Source organism: Paroedura picta, chromosome 5 (assembly GCF_049243985.1).
Source record: "Paroedura picta isolate Pp20150507F chromosome 5, Ppicta_v3.0, whole genome shotgun sequence".
Classification (NCBI taxonomy): Eukaryota; Metazoa; Chordata; class Lepidosauria; order Squamata; family Gekkonidae; genus Paroedura; species Paroedura picta.
Window position 1 is genome coordinate 30,312,832 of NC_135373.1, and position 23,471 is coordinate 30,336,302.

The following is a 23,471-nucleotide window of genomic DNA, read 5'->3' on the forward strand; positions in this document are numbered from 1 at the left end:
CACTCTGGACAGACCCTCTGTTTCTGCATTTTCACCAACACTGTCACTGTTCCCAGATACTCATTCAGGGAAGCAACGGCCTCACCCGGAGCTGACGAAAACGAACAACAAAATCAAGCGGCAATTTCATGCAGAAGTTCCAAAGCCCCATAAAGGCTAGATCCCAGCTGTGCAGTGTGTGCTTTCACCGTGCTGTTACCCCATTTCCTGCGTGTTCTTGGAACGTGGCGCAACCCTTGAAACACAGTTCCGGCTCTCTGCTTTTAGCTTCAGCCCAGCTACGAGCACATGAAGTGACTCACGCAAACCATCTGATCAACCTTCATTTCAAAAGTTTCCGTTCTTTCTCTCGGCAGCCGTCGACGCTCACCCTGGTCGAATTGCAGCACCCAGATGCCAGGCCTGGTGAGAGTTTAGCCTCCTTGGTCAGAATTGGTGCTTCTTAAAGATCTTATCTTTGTTCGAGGGTGGATGGAGGCTGTAGGAAGTGCTATCAAGCTACAGCCAACATATGGCCACCCCCCCAAGAGGATGACCATTGCCCTCTCCCACCCACATACTAACCAAGAACAACCCTGCTTGGCTTCTGAAATTTATTATTAGTTTGTTCTATTTTAAGCCAGCTACCCCCAAGTTCCTGGCCGAGAGTGAGATATTAAGCTGCACCCAGCCAGGGTGGGTAGGCGTGCTTCCAGTCCTGCTCCTTTCCTCCTCAGCCGCAGGACCTCCGTCTTATGACTCTGCTCTAACCATCGAGCCATGATTTCCAAACATCCAGGGGATGAGGAGGAGTTTGGGTGGCCGTCCATGAAGAATCACAGAATCATAGAATCATAGAGTTGGGATCTCCTGAGTCATCTAGTCTAACCTCCTGCACTATGCAGGACACTCACAACCCTATCGCTCATCCACCGTAACCTGCCACCCCCTTGAGGAGGAGGAGCTAGAGCTGGAGGTCATCCGTATATTGGTGAAAAGCCAGCCCATCAATCAGGTCAAGGCCTGTCAGGGGGAAAGGATATTTTCCCCCCCAGGCCAGTTCACATCCCTAATTTGATCACTGGGGGAATAGGTCAGCACTCTCCAAACCAGGGGTAGTCAAACTGCGGCCCTCCAGATGTCCATGGACTACAATTCCCAGGAGCCCCTGCCAGCATTTGCTGGCAGGGGCTTCTGGGAATTGTAGTCCATGGACATCTGGAGGGCCGCAGTTTGACTACCCCTGCTCCAAACTGTGCAATTCTTGACATCCATGTAATCTTCATGACCGGGGGAGCTGAGGCTAGCCTGATCTCATCAGATCTAGGAATCTAAGCAGGGTTGGTCCTGCCTAGTATTTGGATGGGAGACCTCTGAGGACTACCAGGATCGTGGTGCAGAGGCAGGCAATAGGAAACCACCTCTGCATGTCTCTTGCCTGGAAAACCCTACAGGGTTGCCATAAATCATCGGTGACTTGACGGCAAAAAAAACCCTCACCCACAACAACAAAACGCTCATGAATTGGAGTCCCTGTGCAAATGCTGACCTTTAATGTAACCCATGCTGCCACCTGGAGGGTTCAGGCAGAACAGGTGGGGAAAGGATCCTGCTAGCCATTTCCCTTATTTTTGACTTAGCACAGTTGTGACAATCTGCTGCAGCTTCACCCCAATGTTGCCAAGAGCTACAGTCTGCCCCTAACACGATCAGACCCGCCCCTCACTTCTGAAAGCCTACAGTGTTACCGACTGTGACCTCAGCAGGGAGGTCTACTCAGAATGCTACACAGTTGGGCTTGCTCCCAGGAAAGTGTCCATAGGATTACAGTGACCGTCACACTAAGTTTATCCTAAATGTTCAGTCTGGGAATGTTCAGCCTGGGGAAAAGGAGGTTGAGAGGAGACATGATAGCCCTCTTTTAGTATTTGAAAGAGTGTCACTTGGAGGAGGGCAGGATGCTGTTTTCGTTGGCTGCAGAGGAGAGGACACACAGTAATGGGTTTAAACTACAAGTACAACAATATAGGCTAGATATCAGGAAAAATATTTTCATAGAGTAGTTCAGCAGTGGAATAGGCTGCCTAAGGAGGTGGTGAGCTCCCCCTCACTGGCAGTCTTCAAGCAAAGGTTGGATACACACTTTTCTTGGATGCTTTAGGATGGTTAGGGCTGATCCTGTGTTGAACAGGGGGTTGGACTAGATGGCCTGTATGGCCCCTTCCAACTCTATGATTCTGTGATTCTAAATGAACTTGATACTTGCAGTAGATGAGGAAAAGCTGGTCTTTATTTAGAAAAAAAATCCATGTAATCAAAATCCCCGATGAGTTCTAATGAGTTCTAATTTGACCCTTTCACAGTGGAGTCTCCCGTTGAAGTTCCTTTGTTGAGTGCTAGTGACATTCAGGCTGGCAAGACTCTTGTCACAAGAGTGTTCAGGGAGGCTTAAGTCTCTTCACTTGTCAATTGTAATGTTAAATTTGTGTCCATTTATTCTTCTACACCGCCAAATATTAAATTGTAGCAAAAGCAGGTATGTGAGCCTCTGATGATTTGGGAAATGTTATTACATCCTTTAACAGAATTCGCTGAATGGATAAGGGACCAGAGGAGCCAGCACCCAAGAGAATTAAACTTGGCATCGGATTGCAGTGTCAGAATGCATATGAAAAGGATATGTTCTAAATTCCCGTAGACTCAAGTTTCAGGGAGAGAACGTTGGATTCCAACAAAAATCGTCTCTGTGTTTTGTAAGGCAAGTTTGACGATTGTCGTGTGATTATCTCAGTATCTTTGGGGCCTACTTGAGACTCTTGTTTTCATCTTTCACAACCTCACTTGCTTCTCTAAATCTTTCTTTTCTTAATGGAGGGTTCAGGGAGTCGTCCCATGAAAGGTTTTGAGATTCTATTTCTGTGGTACGGGTGATGCAAAGGTTTCCTGCTCTTATTTTCCAGAATTCCAGCATTCATTCTGTTCGATCTGTGTATTAGGATTAACTCGCCCTCACTCATCCGCTGTTCAATTGGGAGCATGTTCTTCCGTAACAAAAAAAAATTCTTTTTTTTTTTAAGTTTCAGACAGAGAGAGCCGAGCACAGCAGTATTACTGCACCAAGGGGGACAGCCTGAGATATTTATAGAAAATGTTACTGTTAGAAATTGCCAAGGTTAGCTTTATGACTCAACTGATTGCTGTTCCGCTTTAGAAAGAAAACACATCTTCCGCCACTTGCTATGACACACAAAAATCAATAACTAGATTAAAAGATCTAGGAGGCATCTTCGAGGATTAACCGGTTTAAGCATATGCTCTGTATTCTGTCTCTTTTTACCTAATCCTTTTTTATTAAAGTAACCGGAGGGGTGGGGGGGGAAAGAAACCTTTCCACTATGTCAGCGGTAAATACAGACGGTCCTGCCAAACATGATCCACATACATAAAATATTAATGATTCCTGCTGCTTTTATGTGAATTGTTTCACAGTTGTTTGGGTGCTAAACTCATGCTAGACGCTATACAAAATGTATGTCACGAACCATAGGGTGGTCCGATTTACCAGTAGAGATCCCCTCGTAGAGAATAGCTCCGTACACATGCTGTGAAAAGAAGTCAGTCTTTATTGAAGAGTTCCATAAGGTAAATCAGGACAAAGCATGGCAAGAACAGGAACATCGACAGAGACAAGCACAAATGGCCCTTCAGGTCTATATATAGGGGGGATAGTTTAAGCGGGAGAAACAGTTCCCATAGAGGAGGCTTTTGATCTAAAAGGCACGAATCTAGGAGACATCCAGTCTGATTTCTCTGCCGTTCCTGGCAGTAAATTTCCAATACCTACTATGCAAACCAAGGATGAGGATAGATAAGGGAGAGCTCTTTGCAGCAGGTGAGAGTCTCTGCAGGTCATAAACCATGGGATGGAGGAGGGGAGGGGAGGTACAGAAAAATTAAAGGAACATGGGGGTTAGGGAGGGGTGAAGGACCTTCATGCCCGGCGAACCTCTTAGCTAACACTTCCAAGATCGGGAGGGCAATCATGACAATGTAGGGTTTCTCCTAAAGTAGCGATGAACTGGAGGAAGGGGGTTGAGGGTCATATAAGAAAACCCAACGTGAGTTGGATAGATTGAACAAAGGAAGCCACAGCCCCCAGGTTGGAAGGCAGTTAACGATGGGGCATTTTGGAAGTCTCCAGAGCTGCACCAGTGCCTTGCCCCTACGTCAATGGGTTGCAGGGGATCTATGGCGAGGGGGATGGCACCAGTCACCAGCTTGCAGCCTGAAGCTTAAGGTGAGGCCACACACGAGAGCAACCAGCAGCAACCTGAGATGGACGAGGAGTCTTCAACGTCCCACGAGCCGCCATGGTGTCCAGTAGTCTCAGAGAGAAACCCAGGGACCGAGTTCATCACCGTGGGCCTTGTTCCCAGGTAGCAGGAGGAACTACAGGGCTGTTGGTGCTCAACACCTCCTGCTGCAGATAAGCCAATAGCTCCTGGGTTGGGATTGGGGTGGCTGGAACATTTGACAGGTTTCATGCATACCTGTGTGGCAGTGTTGCTGTGTCTAAAGGGGACACTGTGAAGGAAAAGCCCCTGCCCATCAGGGGGGTCCTCCATTTCCAGGCACGTGTTGGTTCACTGTACACTGCCCCCCTCATCTTCCCCAACCCTCCCCACCAACCCTCCCCACCCATCCAGCTGGCAGCCCAGGGAGAAATCATGGATTGCCGGCCACAATCTCTGCTTTTAATTCACAGCACATCCTCCCTCTGAGCCAGCACCCCCCAAATCCCAAGAACTTGCAATGAGGACTTACAGGGCAGTGATTCCTCTGCCACAGAGATAGGTGGGGACTGGTGCCCACCAACTATCTTTGGGAGGGGGTGGGGAGGTCTTGGTTCTCCTAGGACAGGGGTAGTCAAACTGCGGCCCTCCAGATGTCCATGGACTACAATTCCCATGAGCCCCTGCCAGCGAACGCTGGCAGGGGCTCATGGGAATAGTAGTCTATGGACATCTGGAGGGCCGCAGTTTGACTACCCCTGCCCTAGGAGATCACCAGGGGGCTATTGAGAAAAAATTGTGTTTATCCGGAACTCGTTTTGATTTATGTTTTCATGCCTATAACTATGGCATCACAGATAGGAAGATAATATCTATTGAATATTAATGATTGAAGTTATTCGTGTGTTTCTTTCAATAAATCGGAACAATTATAAACAAAAACAGATTACTTTTTTGATAGCCAACCGGTCGAATGTTTCCATTTTGGCAGACCCATCTGTATCAAATGGTGTTTGCCAGGTACCATAGAGCCATGGCCAGTCTCTTCTCCACCATGATGGGCAGGCACATGTTGGTGGCCTGGTGCTGCAGCCTCCTCCTGAGCATGGAAATGAGCTCCCTGAAGGTGCCTCTGGTCATCCTGAAGTTCAGGATCCATGTGTTGTCACTCCATATGGCCAGGACAATGTTCTCCCACCACTCTTGGTTCTCCTTTCCACACACACCTGTTTTGGGAAGCAGACCTCTGTGAGAGCAAACCACCTGTGATCTCCAGGCACACCTGGAGATCGGTTGGCACTAAGTCCCTAGACACCTTCAAAGGGACATCCATGCAGAGAAGTGAGCTGTGTCCTTTCTGATGTGAGCAAGAGTGGCAGAGATGTATGAGGGCTACCACCTGAGTCAGCATGGCCATCCAGAGATTCTCCATTCTCAATAGACTCACAAAATGGCCAATCTCAAAGATCAAGGGGAAATGGTGGAAAGGTGTGCAGCTTAGCTGGTTTATAGAGGTCACATGGGGGTGTTCAGGGCATGTATGTGCACTCTTCCATGATGAATGAATCCCTGTCCCTATGATAAAACAAATCAACGCTTCACAGTTATTTTGGCTAACACATAGCAACATGTAAGTATCCTTTTTTATTTAAAAAATTAATTTTGGTACTCAGGGGAACTTCGTAATCCCTCAAACCACTGCTGAGAATGGATTAGTTGCCTCAGATGATGGACAAGCAGTGAAAAGGGAAGTAAAGTTTGCATTGCTCTCTCTTCTGCCTTAGCCTATGCCTTGTACGGAGGGGAAAAGGCACAATAGAGCAGCAGAGAAAACTGGGAGGGTCTCCTGTATGGAGGGCTGCAAATGAGAGGTTTACCACCCCGCATTTGAAAACAGGGGGCCATGCACGTTTTACCCCTCCGTGCAGAAACGGTCAGAGATTCTTGTTTCCAGAGGACAGGCCAACAAGCTTCCTCCACCACTAATGCTAACGTTTCCCAACTCTGGTCAGGCGTGATTGTGTTTGGGAAGCGGGGAATCCTCCACAGGGTACAAGTCCATAGCATCCATCTGCCATAAGCTACCATTTTCTCCAGGGGAATTAATCCCTGTCGTCTGGAGATCAGCTGTAATGCTGGGCATCGGCAGATCAGTTGTAATGCAGGGAGATCTTCTGGCTCCCCCTAGAGGATGCCAAAAAAACCCAAAGACCTGCCGGTTGTGCAAAGCCAAACCTATTAAAAACTGATTTAGGCTAAAAGGAAGAAAAATGCTTCCAGCCTACGCCAGTTTCTTAATAGGTCTGTCTTCCCCCTGGACGATGGCAACCCTTTTATTCCATCCTGAAAGACAGCTGCTGGGAAGACTGGGCATGCTCTAATTCCACTCTTAGTTCGAAATAGGTCAGACGTGCAGCACTCCATGCAAAACAAGCATATCCGAAGGACTATGCCCCAGAATTCTACAGAGGAGGATATGAGGCCCTAGCTCAGTGGTAGAACATCTGCTTTGCATGCAGAAGGCCCTGAGTTCAATCCCTAGCAACTCCAGTTAATACCATGTGAAAGATCTCTGCTGAAGAACTGCTGCCAGTCAGGGTAGACTGTGCTTATTTTGGTGCTGCTGCAGGTGTCCTGGCGATCTGTTCAAGAGCTCACAGCCTTGACTCTCCATGATACAGGAGCATTTGCCTCATTATATTCAAATATTAATAAGGAAGGACTCATTGCCACTGACGAAAGCCAGACTAAAAACGGAAAACAAATTTAGAGACCGTTTTGGCAGAGTCAAAGCCTAAATAAATAACATAAGAGACTTTTTATCTTCTTATGCTTTATTAAGCCACAGGATAGATTCTGTCTCTCCTTCGTCACTGTTTTGGAATCGTCCATTTTTTCGTGCAGCGTCCTGGCAATCTTATGCAGGGTCTTGGATAGACAGAGCAGGAATAGAGTAGGGAAGATTGAGAATTGTGAAATGATGCCCTGAAGTCACAGAAGTACGGGTAAGTGTTCATAAGTACAGGGATGAACCACTTGAGGAGGTGATCCTGTTTTGGAATGCTCTTCTGTGCTTTCCAATATACTCATGGGAGGGGTGGGGACAAGAAAAAACAGTATTTCAGTTTCACTCAGGGAGTCTGTGGAGAGGGTTGCCAGCTCTGAGTGAAGAAATACTGGAGATTTGGGGGGAGGAGACTGGGGAGGGTGGGGTTTGGAGAGGGAAAGAACCTCAGTGGGGTATACCAGAGAGTCCATTCTCCAAAGGAGCCATTTTCTTGATTTTGGTCAACTGAAGATCAATTGTAATAGCGGGAGATCTCCAGGTGCTACCTGGCAACTGGCAAGCCTATCTGCAAAGCTGGCCAACTCATCGGACCTGTTTTCAGATGATGTTAGTTTTCATCTTGGAAGGGGCTCCATGTCAACACTGCCAGTCGCAAGGCAGCTTCAGAGGGTCGAGTCTCAGAGAAACAAAAATCTACATTGACTCAAGGGGGTGGCGGGTTACAGGGGATGAGCGATAGGGTTGGAGCAACAACAACAACAACAACCTTTATTGGCATAAAAATAAAACAAAGAATCCAGTCAATTAGTTCTTAAATTCACGCAGCTTAATTGCCATTTGTAAGAATTTGGCCACTTTATCAATTGTATCTGGATCCTGATTGGAGAGAAGGAACTGTACCTTGCATTTATCAGAGTAGGCAATACAGTTAACTAGGAGTGGGTCTAGAGCTTTAGCCCGAATGGCATTGTATATAGGGCAGTAAAAAAAAACGTGCTGTATGGTTTCTATAGAGCCTTGTTTACATGGGCAGTGTCTCTGTATGTAAGGGATCTTCTGAAATCTCCCCGCCATGACTGCTGATGGGAGAATGTTAAACCTAGCAAGCATAAAAGCCCTGCGTTGTTGGGGAATAACAAGATGGGAAAAATAGAATGCTAATTTATCAGGTGCTGGAGAGATACCCAGGAAAAGTGGGGAGCACGTTTTTCTAGCTGCTTCATTCAGTGTTTGAAATTCGACATCTAATATTCTGCGTTTTATAGTTTTATATATTGATGTTGCAGGTGCTAGGGCCAGTGAATCCAAAGAGATGCCAAGCATTTGGATTTTCCGCTCAATATAATTAAACCAGTTGGAAGTCTGTAGTTCTGAGAGCATTAGAGAAGTGAAACTGGCGGAATCAGAGTTAAAGACTAATCGCAGCCAAAACTTAATAGTAAGCAGCCAAGCCCTGGTCTCCAGCAGTCTTAGGTTTGTTTCCAAACAGAGAGCAGCATAAGGTACACAATTTGGGATGCCCAGAATTCCTCGCAAAAAGGAAGATTGAATGCTTTCAACTGCATTGTTGAAAGCACTTATCCATAGAGGGATTCCATAGAGGAGCTGAGAGCATGACTTAGCATTAAAAACTTTGAGAGCTGCTGGTACAAATTGGTTACCCTTGGTGTAAAAGAAGCGGGCGACAGCCTGAGCGCTGTTCCTTGCAGTGTTTATTATGTACTTCCGGTGTACAGTCCAACTCGCATTGTAATGAAAGTGTACACCCAGGTATTTAAAATGCCTAACTTGCTCAATGATGTTCCCTTGGATGTTCCAGCTAAAAGGTTTCCATGACTTTGCAAAGACTAGCACTTTGGACTTCTCATAATTCAGTGTGAGTCTATTAGATTCACAATATGTAAAGCATTGATGGAGGAGGCGCTTTAGTCCAACTCGTGAACAAGACATAATGACAGCATCATCAGCATAAAGTAAAAGTGGAGTATGTAGAGAGCCGAGTTTAGGGCAATGGCCATCTACAGTAAATAGCGATGGAGCTAAATCATTTAGAAAAAGGTTAAATAAAAAGGGTGCTAGTATACAGCCCTGTTTAACACCCTTATTAATTATGATTTTTGGTGATAGTTTCCCTTGGGGGTTAAGTCTTACCTGACAGCTTGTATGTGAGTATAGTTTCCTTATTAGGAAAAGTAACCTTTTATCTATATTCAGATCAGCCAACTTATTCCATAGCAAGTCCCTGGGGATGGAGTCAAATGCTCCCTTAAGATCCAAAAAAGCCGCAAAAAATTTGGCTCTGTTTTTACTGCTATATTTATTAACTAAGTGAGTCAGGGTGGCACAGTGGTCTAGGGTGGACTTTCCTGCACAAAACCCAATTTGTTCAGGGCCAAGGATCTTATTTTCAGAGATCCATTTGAGGAGGTTGTTTAATAGCTGTTTGGCATAAAGTTTTCCTATGACAGAAAGGAGACTGATTGGTCTATAGTTTTCTGGTAGAGTAGAATCTCCCTTCTTAAAAATAGGGACTAAGATTGCATTTGTCCATGCTTTTGGCATAATGCCAGATTTGTTAATCATAGTGAATATGGCAGCCAGAGGTGGAGCCCACCAATTGGGGTGGGTCTTCAGTAATTCAGGAGGGATTACATCAGGGCCGGGTGCCTTCCCAGACTTTAATTGGCTTATTAATGCTAGAATTTCCTCAGGTGATACTGGTGGCCATTCTGGGGCATCTGTTACAAATGGTTCTGTGGTCTCTTTCATATCTGTCCTCTCTTCATAGAAAAGGTTCAAAAAGTATTTGTACCAAATTTCAGAAGGGATTATTATTGTTAATGGAGGTTTGCTGCCAAAAGTATTTGAAATTATTGCCCAAAACTGCCCCGTTTTGTTAGCTGTTGTGGCCCAGATTAATTTCTCCCATTGTTTTTCGGTAGAGTTCTGAATTTTTATTCTTACTGCATTTTTTAGTTGTTTTTTTAATTGAAAAAATTCAGGAGGTAAGGAAGATGCCATGGAGCAGCGATATTGATGGTAAATAATACGTAATCTGGATTTTAAATCATGGCATTCCCTGTCGAACCGGCAGCTAGGATGTTCATTATGGGGTTTGGTCACAATTTTAGTTTTCTGAGAGAGTTGGTCACAGAGGTTGGAAACTAAACTGTCCAATAGTTGTACAGCTCCCGATGGGTCATCAGCATTAATTAAGGAAGATCTTATCTTTCTAAACAGGTCTGATGCTAAAAGGTTGCCAGCTTTTTGATTAATATTATGGGACCATGGGATTCTGGGTAAAGTAACTGTGATTTCTTCTGAAATTAATGGTGGTTTGGTCAATTTATGTTGGCATTCAATGTTGATGGTTAATAGGAGTGGTAGATGGTCACTATCTGTCCGGCCACCAACGCGAAAATCCACTACATTATTCTTCAGGGAGGGAGAAATTAGAATATAGTCTATAACACTATTACCTCTTAAAGAAGTAAAGGTAAACTCACCTAAAGGGTCATAATATGGAAGGCCATTCATTATTAACCTGTCATGTTGCATGCAGTACTTTGAAAATAAAATACCTGCATAATTTATAATTAAGTCTTTCGAGTGCCTCTCAAATGAGAAGAAATTTGGTAAAGATTCATCAGGATCCAAATTGAGTGCCGTCGTCAGTGCAAAGTCATCTTTGCCTATCCTGGCATTAAAATCACCCACAATGATCATTTCAGTGGAGGGGTAGCGCAGCTCAAGGTCCGTTGTAAAGGTGCTTAGACAGTCCCAGTGGGAATGCAGAGAGACTTTATCTGAATAAGGGGGAATATAGACATTGATTAGAATAAAGGCTCTGTTACTTAGGTTAATTAGAAATGCCTGAGCTATAGGGCTACAGTCAGATAAAACAGTCAATTTACAGTCTAATTGTTGTGAAAAAAGAAGAGTTAGGCCTGCTTGGTGTCGCCCCCGTATGTTGGATCTGTGAGCGGGGACCGAATGGGACTCATATCCCTGGAGACATATTTTGGAGCTGGACCATGTTTCCTGGAAAAAGATAATTTCAAAGTCTCTAATAAAGTGTAAGAATTCACGGTCATTCATCTTGTTCTTCCAACCAGCAATGTTCCAGGATAAGATCTTAATAAATGGGGACGGGACATCCTTCCGCAGTCAATCAATCTGGATTATCTGTTCCAGTTCATTGTTCACATCCAGGAAAACACTGCCATTCGCTTGGTCATGATTTTTACTCCCCAAGGTTGCCAGAGGTTGCACTTCATCAGCAGCAGCAGCTCTTCTTTGGGTCAAAATTGGATCAGTTCCAGAGTTAGGGATCAGGTGCTCTTCCATCTCAGATATCAAACTTGCTGGGCATTCTGTTCCCTGTAAGATGTTTGAGGTCACCTTAGAATCAATCTTCACGTGAGATATGGGATGTACAGGAAGTTCAGTCAAAGCTGGAGTGTCATTCATACTTTTAAGGAGTGTTGATCTAAGCTTCTCAAGTCTATCAGTTATCTGTTGTTGTTCAATGGCAGGTAGCTCCTTAAAGGAATCCAATAAATTCTCTTCCAGTTCTAAATGACCAGAGGAGGATTTCCAAAGTGAAGGTGAGGGTTCAGATGCTTCGGTCAAGTCGATCAGGTCCATCTGGTTTACCTCTAATTTTTTCTCACATGAGTAGGTATTATCTACACATTTAGATGAGTTAAGTTTGCATTTGTTAAAATTAGGTATTAGTGGAGATAAAATAGCATTTGTAAAAACTCGATCTGGAAAGATTCCTTTTGTTTTCAGGAAAGACCTCCGACGAAATAATAGCCCCGGAATTTTAGGGCTATTAAAAGATAATAAAACTTTCTGGGTTTGGTTAAAATGGCTTAGTGATTCAACAGATATTAGGTCTATATTTCCTGTTCTCAAAAGAGTCCTTAAATGCTGTTTAGCTAAACCTTTGAAACGCCAAGATGGAGTTTTGCCATTGAGACTGCATACAGTTAAACAAGCTTTGTGTGCTTGTAAAGTTAGTTGGTAATGTTGTGCTAACCTCGTCTTTGCTATTGGGGTTGGAGATTCTCCTAATGTGATGATTGGGTTGTCTTTGGGGAGCTCCTTAGCTGTAATTAGGTTGGAATCCTCCACAGGTGTTTTGGGCCTCGATTCGATTAAAGAATCCAGCTTAAGATGTAAAGTTCTTAATTCACTATAGATTAGCTCCACTGTTTTTGCTGTTAAGGAGAATAAGCCCAATGATATATTGTCGGTTATCTTAGTCTCTGCTTCACCCCCGCAGGTTTCCAGGCTGTCAGCTGTAGCCTCAGCGTTTCTCATGATTACCGTCTTCCCGAGATTTTCTGCTGCGTCATCAGTAGACGCGTCTCTAGGAATAATATCAGAGTGGTCGGCCAGGATTGCATATCGGGTGCTAGTAAGAGTTTGGGAGGAAAAATAGTCCTCAATCTTTGATTGTTTTGGAGCTGGTGGGGGGGAATTTTCTGGGTCTCTTCCACGCTTAAGAGGCCCCATAGAGAATAAAGTCACACCTCCCAGCAGTTCTGAATTAGCCTAGCCGGTATAATGAGTTTAGTTGTGATAAATTACCAACCTGTAGGGTTGTGAGTGTCCTGCAATGTGCAGGGGGTTGGACTAGGTGACCCTGGAGGCCCCTTCTAACTCTATGATTCTATGATTCTGTGACTACAAAGGGCCTCTGGTTGGTAGTCGTATTGGTCTGAAGCAAAAGAACAAAGTTTGAGTTCAGTGCCACCTTTTAAGACCGACAACATTTAATTCTGGGCATCAGCAGTTGTGTTTTGACACACCAGAGAGCTTCTGTTTATCCTCTGCAAGAATCATAATTGCTAAGCTCCCTTCCCTCCCCCAAACTCTGCTCCCCCAAGTCCCAACCCCCAAATTTCTAGGAATACCCTATCTTGGAGTTGGCATGTGCACACGTAACAAGTTGGATACCTGGATGGCCTGAATCTCTAAGCCAGCTGCCCCACGGAAGTAGAAAGAGCCAGTTCCACACACCAAAAAGGGAGCAGGGAAGGAGCAGGTCAATTTGCACCAAGTATATAACATCATGAGCGGGGGGGGCAGTCCCCCTCCTTCCACCCACATATCTTGGTATTATTTCAGGAAGAGCAGATTTCTGGAAGCGAGACTCTGATTAGGAGGGGAGGTCAGCCTCGGATTCCAGGCATGTTCATGTAATTCCTTGTTTCACCTGCAGGGAGACAGAAAGGTTGACTGTTAGAATACAACATGGCAGTGATGATCAGGAAAAGTCTCCCCCAAGCTGGTTTACAATCAGCTAGAACTGGGTGTGTCCATTCGGTTTTTCGACCTTGATTTTTTCAATACCTTCAATTTTCAAATAAAAATGCGCCCTTGGTCCCATCCGAACAGCCAAGTTCATGTTTGTATACGTTTAAATCCTATTAAACGCAACCAAACCGGAATAAAATAATTTAATACCATGCTTTAAATCAACAATTGAATAATGTGATTGATTGAACTGAATTGCAATCCAAAATGGTTTGGGATCTTGGAAGGTGAGCAGCCACAGTGGGAACTCTTGCTAGGGCTGCCCACCAGATCAAGATTCATTGTGGGACCCTTGCTGATATATCGATGACATAATCATTTTGATTAATTTAGTTAATTCATTAGGAAGGCGGCCAAGAAGAGCAGCAGCCCGGTGCCAGCCACTCATGTCTCTCTAGAAAAGTTGTCCTGCTACCGGGCAAGGCCTGAAGTGACATCATTCCGTTTGTGTCCCTATCTTTGTGCCGTATCATTGGCTGCTGCTGGTGAGGGTGAGGCAGGGAAATCCAGAGCACAGAGCCACGGGTTGTATTCTCTCAGGGAGTCTGCTGCGTGCCTCTTCAAAATCTGAGCTTGGTTCTCAGATTCTCTCATCCTTCCTTCCAGAGTCTCCCTGCGTCTTATTGCAGAATCTTCTCTTTCCACCCAAAATGACTCAAGAGAACAGTGGTGTTTGTAGAATTTACAGTGAACAGTGCAAGGTTCCCAATGTGGTGTTCAGGGGTGCCAAGACACCCGGCAATCCCTTTCCGGGTGCCCACCAAGTGTTTTTACGAAGTGGGTGGATCCAGGTCAGGCTTTGGCCCACCAAGGCTTTCAACTGGAGATGTGATTGCCTGAGCAGTTTTTTTTAAATGCTACCTTGGCAGTACCACAAGGATCTTCACTGTGTGACTGGAAGTGAGCCACAACAGCCATTTTGTGGCTGGCTCTGTTTCCTGCAGCAGCCATTTTGTACCTGGCACTGTCTCCTGCAGCAGCCATTTTGTGGCTGGCTCCATCTCCTGCAGCAGCCATTTTGTGACTGGCTCTGTTTGGTGTAGTGGTTAGGAGTGCGGACTTCTAATCTGGCATGCTGGGTTCGATTCTGCACTCCCCCACATGCAGCCAGCTGGGTGACCTTGGGCTCGCCACGGCACTGATAAAGCTGTTCTGACCGAGCAGTGATATCAGAGCTCTCTCAGCCTCACCCACCTCACAGGGTGTCTGTTGTAGGGAGAGGAAAGGGAAGGCGACTGTAAGCTGTTTTGAGCCTCCTTTGGGTAGAGAAAAGTGGCATATAAGAACCAACTCTTCTTCTTCTTCTTCTTCTTCTTCTGTCTCCTGCAGCAGCCATTTTGTGGCTATGCCCTCATTTTGTCAAAGTTCCCAAACTGCTCAGAGGCTCATAAAGGGTGGGAACCTCTGGTACAGTGGTTAGAGTATCAGACTGGTATCTGGAAGAGCCAGGTCTGCATTTCAATTCTGCCACGCAAGCTCCTTGGGTGATCTTTCAGGCTGTCCTACCTCACAGGGAAGAAGGGGAGAATGATGTAGAAGACAAAATAGAGCCACTTTTCACTACCAGAAGGAGTCTCAAAGTGGCTTACCATCACCTACCCTTCTTCTCCACACAACAGACCCCCTTGTGAGGTGGATGAGGCTGAGAGAGCTCTGAGAGAACCATGACAGGCTCAAGGTTACCCTGCAGGCTGCATGTGGAGAAGAAATGGGGAATCTGATTCACCACTACACCATGCAGGCTCTGTCCAGACCTCCAAGCAGAAAGAACAGGAGACAAATACACTGAATCAGCAAAATAAATTAAAATGCATGTGGTGGACGGGAAATCTCCATCATTCCCAGACACCTGACTCTTCATCTCATAAAGTTCTCCATGAACACAGATTTCCCTTTTTCCCCTTTTGGCCCTCTTCCCGGCAGGGCTTTGAAGGGCAGCCGGCTAAGAGTTTCTCACTGACCTTTTTTGACCTGCACCTTGCCCTTTCGACGAGTGCAGTAATAGACGGGAATGAGGAGAAGCACGGTCAGAAGGATGTCTCCAGCTACGATCCCCACCATCGTATACGTGGTGATTTGGTAGCAGTCTGCAGAGCGCCCTGTGTGCAAAAAAGAGGGGGGGGGAGGCAAGCTTGAGTGTGCTTGCAATACCCCAGATCACCATTAGAAGGCAGAGTGCCCCAATAATCTTGGCCAGAGGTGGCTAAACTGTGGTTCTCCCGATGTCCACGGAGGAGAATGACCGTGAGTAATAGTAGTCCATGGATATCTGGAAAGCCGTAGTATGACCGCCCCTGGTTTAGGCCAAGGTGACAAAAGGCCAGGCAGAATTAACAGTTCTCTCGGGCAACTTTCGGACCTGCCTGGCTGACAATTTCATTTTATCAAATGGTGGAAGAACCTACGAGAAGCTCAACCGAGCTTCCTTCCCCTCCATAAACCATCCTCTGGAACCCCTCTTGGCTCCATTGTGGAACTGACGCAGAGCCATGAGAACTGGTGTCGAAATCTGGATCTTGGCAAAGACTGTAAGGTCTAGACCCAAACTGCAATTCATTGTAAGGGCATGCATAATTCAAATGGAATGAGAAGGGGGGTTATTCTTGTGGAGAGTGGGTGAGGATGGGGGGGGGGGCAGAATCATTAATAAAGTGCCTGACCAGATGGGTTTTGATCAATTATTATCACTTGAATGGCCTCATACAACAAAAGTGGAAACTTTTGGCACCTAAGTGTATCATTTTCATAGAAAATACTTCAAATGAGATGGAGGGTTGAGAACAATGTTTAAAATCATCCCTTATGTATTATAATTTTATATTCTATACCAGGGGTCCCCAACCTGAGGCCCGCAGGCCGCATATGGCCCCCGATGTCTTTCTGTGTGGCCCTCCAACCTGCTTATCCACTGCTATCAGCCTCAGGGCATCTTCCCTCAGACCCATCCTGTTCTTCCTGCCTCAACAGGCACCATCTATTGCTGTTCATCCTGCCCCTTTCTTGCAAAAAGGACAGTAGCAACATGGTTTGTTTTGGTCTCCCTGGTCCTTCTGTCAGCCCCCTCTTGTTCTTGTCCTCCATAATAGCATTTTGGCCATTCTAGGTGCTTTGCCAGCCAGCAAGGCTCAGGCACCCAAACCCCTCAGCTTTTTAACTCCCCATCTCCATGAATTACCGTGTCGAAGCTATGTATGTATATATGGAAGGTAAAGTCACTGCGTGAATGGGCTTAGGAGATGTCAGGTCTGTTTTTTGCACAAAAAAAAAAAAAGCAGGGAAAGGATAGTAAAAAGACTGGCATTTTTGAAACAAAAAAAAGGGATACAAAGCAGGGTATTAAAAACAAGTCTTCTTATTATTCCCTTTCCTGCCTCCCCTCCTCATCCTTGCTAAGCAGCCAAGAGACAGTCACCATGTCCAGCTTCAATCGACTGGGCAAGGAGAGGAAAGGCTGGAGGCAGGGAAGAGAAATGGTCAGCATGCAGCTGATCTCCCACCCCCAGTGGGGCAGAAGGAGAAGAAGAACAAGAGTTAGTTCTTATATGTCACTTTTCTCCACCAGAAGGAGTCTCAAAGTGGCTTACATTCGCCTTTCCTTTCCTCTCCCCACAACAGACACCCTGTGAGGGAGGTGAGGCTGAGAGAGCCCTGATATTACTCAAGAAGAAGAGTTGGTTCTTATATGCTGCTTTTCTCTACCCAAAGGAGTCTCAAGGTGGCTTACAGTCGCCTTCCCTTTTCTCTCCCTACAACAGACACCCTGTGAGGTAGGTGAGGCTGAGAGAGCCCTGATATTCCTGCTCGATCAGAAGAGAACAGCTTGATCAGTGCTGTGGTGAGCCCAAGTTCACCCAGGTGGCTGCATGTGGAGGAGGAGCAGGGAATCAAACCCGGCTCGCCAGATTAGAAGCTCTCAACCCCAACACCAAGCTCAACATTCCACAGTCACCATTATCTCCAGAGGAACTAACCTTGGTCACCTGGAGAGGGTTGTAAATCCAGACAATCCCCACCCACCCCCTGGAGACTGACCACCATAGCAGGAGACAGCTACTCCTCCAGGAGCCGGCTGCCTAAACTCCAGATGGGGCAAATGCAAACAGCAGTGGGGGAGACATCTGTAGGCAGTGGGACCCCAAAAACACGGGGCCCAGGGCAGCTGCTCTGCTAACCATTGCCCACGGCAGCCCCTGCGCCCTGCATTCTGTGCCCTCAGAATCACACCCATCACCCCTAAGCTGCTTGGGGGCATTTCCTTCCTCCTGTTACTTCATCTACAACAGGGGTAGTCGACCTGTGGTCCTCCAGATGTTCATGGACTACAATTCCCATGAGCCCCTGCCAGCTAACGCTGGCAGGGGCTCATGGGAATTGTAGTCCATGAACATCTGGAGGACCACAGGTTGACTACCTCTGATCCACAAAGTGATGGAGCCCTGGCCCTGGTCCTCCGTGACCGTCTGTCCGACAAGCAGCTTTATGACTGAGGAGGTGGGATAATCGCGTTTACCCCTCCACACCCCGTTCCACCTCCCCTGTTTGCGGCTGATCCTGTCTAGGGTAACAAATGTGTTTTCAGCCCTCGTTGCCGCTCAGCAGGAATCCCTCACCTTGCACATCAGCAGCGGCGCTTCCTGCGAAGAGAGAGAAAAAAAGACAACGTAATTACTCCCGACAGATGGAGTCACCCGCGCCCCTACGACAGCGGCCAAATCGAATTAGGGACGTTCCTGCGAGCGTGAACGGAGCGGGCTTGATAAAGCGGGTGTACAGCCGGTCATTCCAGGCGATAAATCAGGCCGGGGAGGGGGGGTGTTTTAAAAAGACAACATCATGTTCCTGATCCAGATCAGCACTCCCCATCCCCACTCTTGGCAGCTTTTTAAGAGCAAAGGATTTTCAGGTATGGAACTCCAATACCTTGCGGAGTTTGGTCCTTAATAAGAAGGGACTGGGATTTTAAGCCCTGCTGCTCCTGCCCTGCCCCGGAAGGCCCAGGCTAGCCTCATCTTGTCAGATCTCAGAAGCCAAGCAGGGTCAGTCCTGCGCAGTTTGGGAGGGAGGGAAACCACAAAGGAATACCGGGGCCGTGACGTGCAGGCAGGCATCGGCAAACCACCTCTGAATGCCCCTTGCCTTGAAAACCCTACAGCTGCCTTTTTCAGCCTTTTGACCATGGAGGTACCACTGAAACATTTGTCAGGCTTTGAGGTACCAGGGAGTGGTGTCAGCTGGCTAGGCCTCCCTGCCAGGGACCCTGGAAGTGAGAGGAGACTCATGCAGCAAAGGTTTAAATGACTGAGGCCCCTCCCCTCCCCACCTCCTCCAAGCCCATCAGTGGCCATTTTGGGAAGGGCAGGTCAACCTGTTTTCTTTCCTCTTCACTCAGAGCCAGAAACGGCCGGCAAAGGGTGGGAGGGCTCTCCCCTGTCGCCATTTTGAACCTCCACACACACCGCGGGACCATTTGAGGGGGCTTCAGGGTACCACACGGGACTGTAGTTGGGAAACCATGCCCTACAGAGCCACCATACATCAGCTTTGACTTGACAGCACTTCCCATCACCATCCCTCAGTGTTCTCATCCTGGAAGGCCTCCTTGGAGCTACTTTTTGCCCCACGGTACAGATGTGGATTTCTATAACTTTCCCCCTAAGACTAGCTGCTTTCTGGGATAAAATGAGAGGGGAGGGAAAGGGTAACATGTCCTCCTGCCCCGCGAGAGTCCCTCCGATTGCTCCCAATAAGAAGACTTTGTTGAAGAAAATCTCTTTATTGAAGATACATCTCTACATCCTTTGCTAAGACTTAACACCTAGGAACCATTGCTCCATCTTAACCTCCAGCCAGCCCCCCCAAGTTCCTCCAGATGTCCCCATTGCCAGGCCAGAGAGACATAACTGGCACCTCCTGCCCCAAGGTTGGGGAGACATAACATGTTCCAGCACATCAAAGCTTTATGACTGGCATTCCTGGTGCAAACTACACTGCCCTAGCCCAGCTACGTTCACACCTAAGGCAATCTATACAGAAAGAAAAGCAGAAGAAAACAACAAATGGCAAAAACTATATCCTTTAATTGGCCGTGTTGGGGATTAAACCTGGGATCTCATGCATGCAAAGCAGAGGCTCTACCACTGAGCCTTCCTTGATTATTGTAGTACCTGTTGTAGCCTAAGCAATTCACCCGGAGCAACCCCCAGTATGCTGATGTGAGGTGGAAATTGAATTAACTTATTTCTTATGCAGTGGAGGGCAACCTATATTCTGGACAGATATTATAGTAAGCGGCTCTGTCAAACAAAGATTCATTCAAGGCATGAGCTTTTGAGTGCAAGCACTCTTCCTCAGACTAAACAGACCAAGGATCGCAAGCGTACAGATATAAGGCAAAAGTACATTTTGGCAAATGAGTAAACTGCGTCATAATATTCAAATTAAGTCATGCGATAATTCCTTGCTGAAACATCAAATCAGTCCTTTTGAGTTCAGTTGTAGTTCACCAAAACACTGGAGAAATAAAACTGTCCACCTTAGTAATTAATACCAGGCACTTTCCCAGTTGTGGAAAGAAATAATTAAAAGAGACACCTTGAATAAATCTTTGTTGGTCTTAAAGGTGCTATTGGACTCATTTTTTGTTATGCAACTTCAGACCCACTTGAATCTGACCTTGTCAAAGAAAGTATTTGGGGGGTGAGGGGGGGGTAGGTGACCCTGGGCTCTGAGAAGCCAGGCAATTAGGAGGGCTCCTCTCTCATTGCTGTGAATTTCCCTTGCAAAATCCTTTTTGCACACCCACAATCCCCCCCCCCCACAGACACTCCACCCTTCCCCACACAGGAGGACCGATGCCATCGGTTTCAGTTCCTCCCAGACATAAGCCAACCCTCCGGGGCTGAGGAGGAAACAGCTTTGAACGGGGCACCCCTCCTCCCCCACAGGACACGCACCCACTTCCTGAAGCACGGCACTGCACTGGAATGGGGGGGGGGGCGGGGGCAGACTGTGTGTGTGCTGTCTCCCCCACCCCCACTTCCAAGGGACACCCTTCTGGTAACTCAGTAACGTTACCCAATTTTGTGATCTCCATAAGAACAGAACAGCCCTGCTGGACCCTGTGGTCCATCTAGTCCAGCATCCTGTCTCGCACAGTGGCCAACCACTTCCTCTGGAGGGCCAAGAACAGGGCAGAGAGGCTGAGGCCTTCCCCTGACGTTGCCCCCTGGATCTGGGACTCAGCCCCTCTGAATGTGGAGGTGCCCCACAGCCACCTCGGCTAGTAGCCATCAATAGATTTCTCCTCCACGAATCTACCTCATCCCCTTTTAAAGCTGTTGATTCCTTTGGCTGTCACAAAGTCCTGTGTGCAAAGAAGGATTCCATTTTGTCTTCTGTATCCCAAATCCAGCCAAATTGCCTCTTATCTACGGAGTCACCTAGTGAGGCAGGGATAGGTGGCAAGATTTGAACCTGGGACTTCCCAGCATGCAGTTTCAGCCATGCCATGAACATCAGCTCTAGGGCTGGCCTAAGTTGCCAACTTTCTGGAAAGCTCCTAGAATTCCAGCTAAACTCCAGACTACATTGAGCATTTTGCCTGGAGAAAATAGCTGCTTTGCGGGGAGGACTCTGGGCTTATACCTTACTGAAGTCCCATCCCCCCAGTCTCCATTTCCAGGAATTACCCGAACCAGAGTTGGCAACCCTAGATCCAGGTAGGGGTGTCGGCAGGGATCTGGCAGGCCACACCCCCTGGAAGCAGCTTGATCTTGCCCTGTGGTTTTCACCCCATTGAGGGTCTAAGTACTGTTACACGCTCCCTCTGCTTACCCAACATAATCCCAGGTATGAGACCCTGGATGGTGTGATCCTGAACGGAACGGCACCCTTCCAAGCAAACCAACTTCATTGGGCACTAATTGGACCGCAGTATCAGAACTATCTGTTGTCGCCAACCTCCAGGTGGGGCCTGGAGATCTCCTGCAATGACAGTGCATCTCCAGGCGACAGAGAGCCACTCCTCTGGAGAAAAGGTCTGCTTTGTAGGGTGGATCCTGTGGTATGGTGCCCTGCTTTGGTCCTTCGCCTCCCTACATCCCATCCTCCCCAGGCTCTGCCCCCAATCCGCAGGCATTTCCCGGCGCAGAGCTGGCCATCAATTGAGTGGAATCAGTTTCCCATTAGTGTTGAAGGGGAGTTTCTTGTGGATTTGGGACAGGACAGAGTTTTGCAGACTGGGGAGGAGGGGAGAGGACAGCTTCTCTGGAGATCAGCATGATTTACTTGTTAGTCCCCTCCAGGGCAGAGGCAGGGTGGGATTTAAAGGCACAGGGCAACATAGCCGAAGAGTAACGTGATTTCAAATGCTGGCTAAAACCAGTAAGGTTAGGAGCAAGAACAGTGGGGGGAAACGAACTGCACGTCTTTTAACTGATTCATTTAGATATCGACACCGCACTTTTTTATTCTATGGGGACCCAAAGTGGCATCCAACGTGGTTCTCCCCTGGTCCCTTTTGGTTCACAACCATCCCTCTGTTTAGGTAGATTTCGACAGGACACAGCAGCTGGCCCCGGGACACCCCAGTGGTTCTCAGCCTTCCTAATGCCGCGACCCTTTAATACAGTTCCTCATGTTGTGGTGACCCCCAACCATAAAATGATGCACGGGTTCTTTCACAGACATTAAACCGAAACTGACCAATGGCATGATGATCCATGGTTCATGATTGTCTATAAATTGGGGGGGGGGGGTTCCGGAGTTTCTCAGTTCTGCCTCTTGTCCCACCATGCCGATCTTGCTCTTTTCCACTGCTCCAGACTGACGAACGCTCAATCCCGATCTACCCCGCAAGGCTGTTGTGTGGATGGCAAGCTGCTTGCCCTGCCACAACCCCTGTGCAAGGGCCTCGAACGACCCCCAGGTTGAGAACCACTGCCCCAGAAGCTTCCTTGGCAGAGCAAGGATTTGAATCTGGGTCCTCCCAGATCCCAGTCTGACACTCTAACCCAGGGGTAGTCAAACTGCGGCCCTCCAGATGTCCATGGACTACAATTCCCAGGAGCCCCTGCCAGCATTCGCTGGCAGGGGGCTCCTGGGAATTGTAGTCCATGGACATCTGGAGGGCCACAGTTTGACTACCCCTGCTCTAACCATAACACCCCACGTCCTCAGGTCAAACAGAACATCTACCAGGGTTCATCCAAAGGAACTCCCAAGGGCATTCCCCCAACCTCATGGGAAAAAAAACTTGGAAGACACTCACCAGCCAAGAGGCAGGACAGGGAGATGGCCAGTTCCCACATGGTCCAGCTGCTTCTGGCGGAGAGAGCTGCCGCTCTGCAGTGAAGCAGCCTGAGTCTCCCGTGCCTCAGGAGCCAGCAGCAGGGAAGTCGGAGGGAGTCACAGGACAGCTGCCTCCCCCTGAGCCAAAGAGGCACAGGCAGGACTGCTTCCGCCTCCCCATCCGGCCGCCTCTGGCAGCAGAGGCAGCCCGCTCTGCAGGGCTTGGGAGGGCAGCGCTGGGAGTCGGGCTGCCGACTCTGGAATCAAACCTTGTTTCTGCGTGTTGAGCTGCCGCTCGGCCCGTGAGCCTGAGAACCATCCAGGAGGGCCTTTCAAAAAATAAAAACCAGGAACGCAGCTGTGTACTGTCTCGTTTGGACTGCATTGCCTTCCAGTTTTTGCGTCATTAATTTCCTGCCTGGCCTTTGCGTTTGGTGATCCAGTCTGACAGGGCTGTGTCTCTTGTGCGGTTTTTAATAGTGCTGGGTTTTGATCCGTATTTTGGCCAACCGTCTTAAGGCTCAGTGAGAAAGGCAGGCTGTTAATTAAATACATGCATTACAGCACGATAGGGCATGTTTCCATGGCTGTGGAAAGCAACCCCGAGTCCCGCTTCTGAAGAAGGATCCAGGCACACAACAGCTTATACCCAGAATTAAACTTAAAAGTGCCCCCGGGCTACCCAAAAAGCTCCCTTGGTCAGACAGCTGTGACTCTCAAAAGCTTATTCCCCCTCCCTCAAAATCTTGCTGGTTTCTAACCTGCTATTAGACTCAAATCTGATTGAATCTATTGAA

At 47.5% G+C, this 23,471-nt stretch overlaps 1 long non-coding RNA gene across 1 annotated transcript; it reads right to left on the bottom strand.

Moving 5' to 3' along the window:
* Positions 1–7,812: 7,812 nt before the first annotated feature.
* LOC143837345 (uncharacterized) lies at positions 7,813–22,918 on the bottom strand. The gene is made up of 4 exons (XR_013230960.1): positions 22,655–22,918; positions 17,997–18,020; positions 15,348–15,485; positions 7,813–13,285 (listed from the first exon to the last, which is right to left on the bottom strand). It is a non-coding gene; the product is annotated as an uncharacterized LOC143837345 (long non-coding RNA).
* Positions 22,919–23,471: the final 553 nt, after the last annotated feature.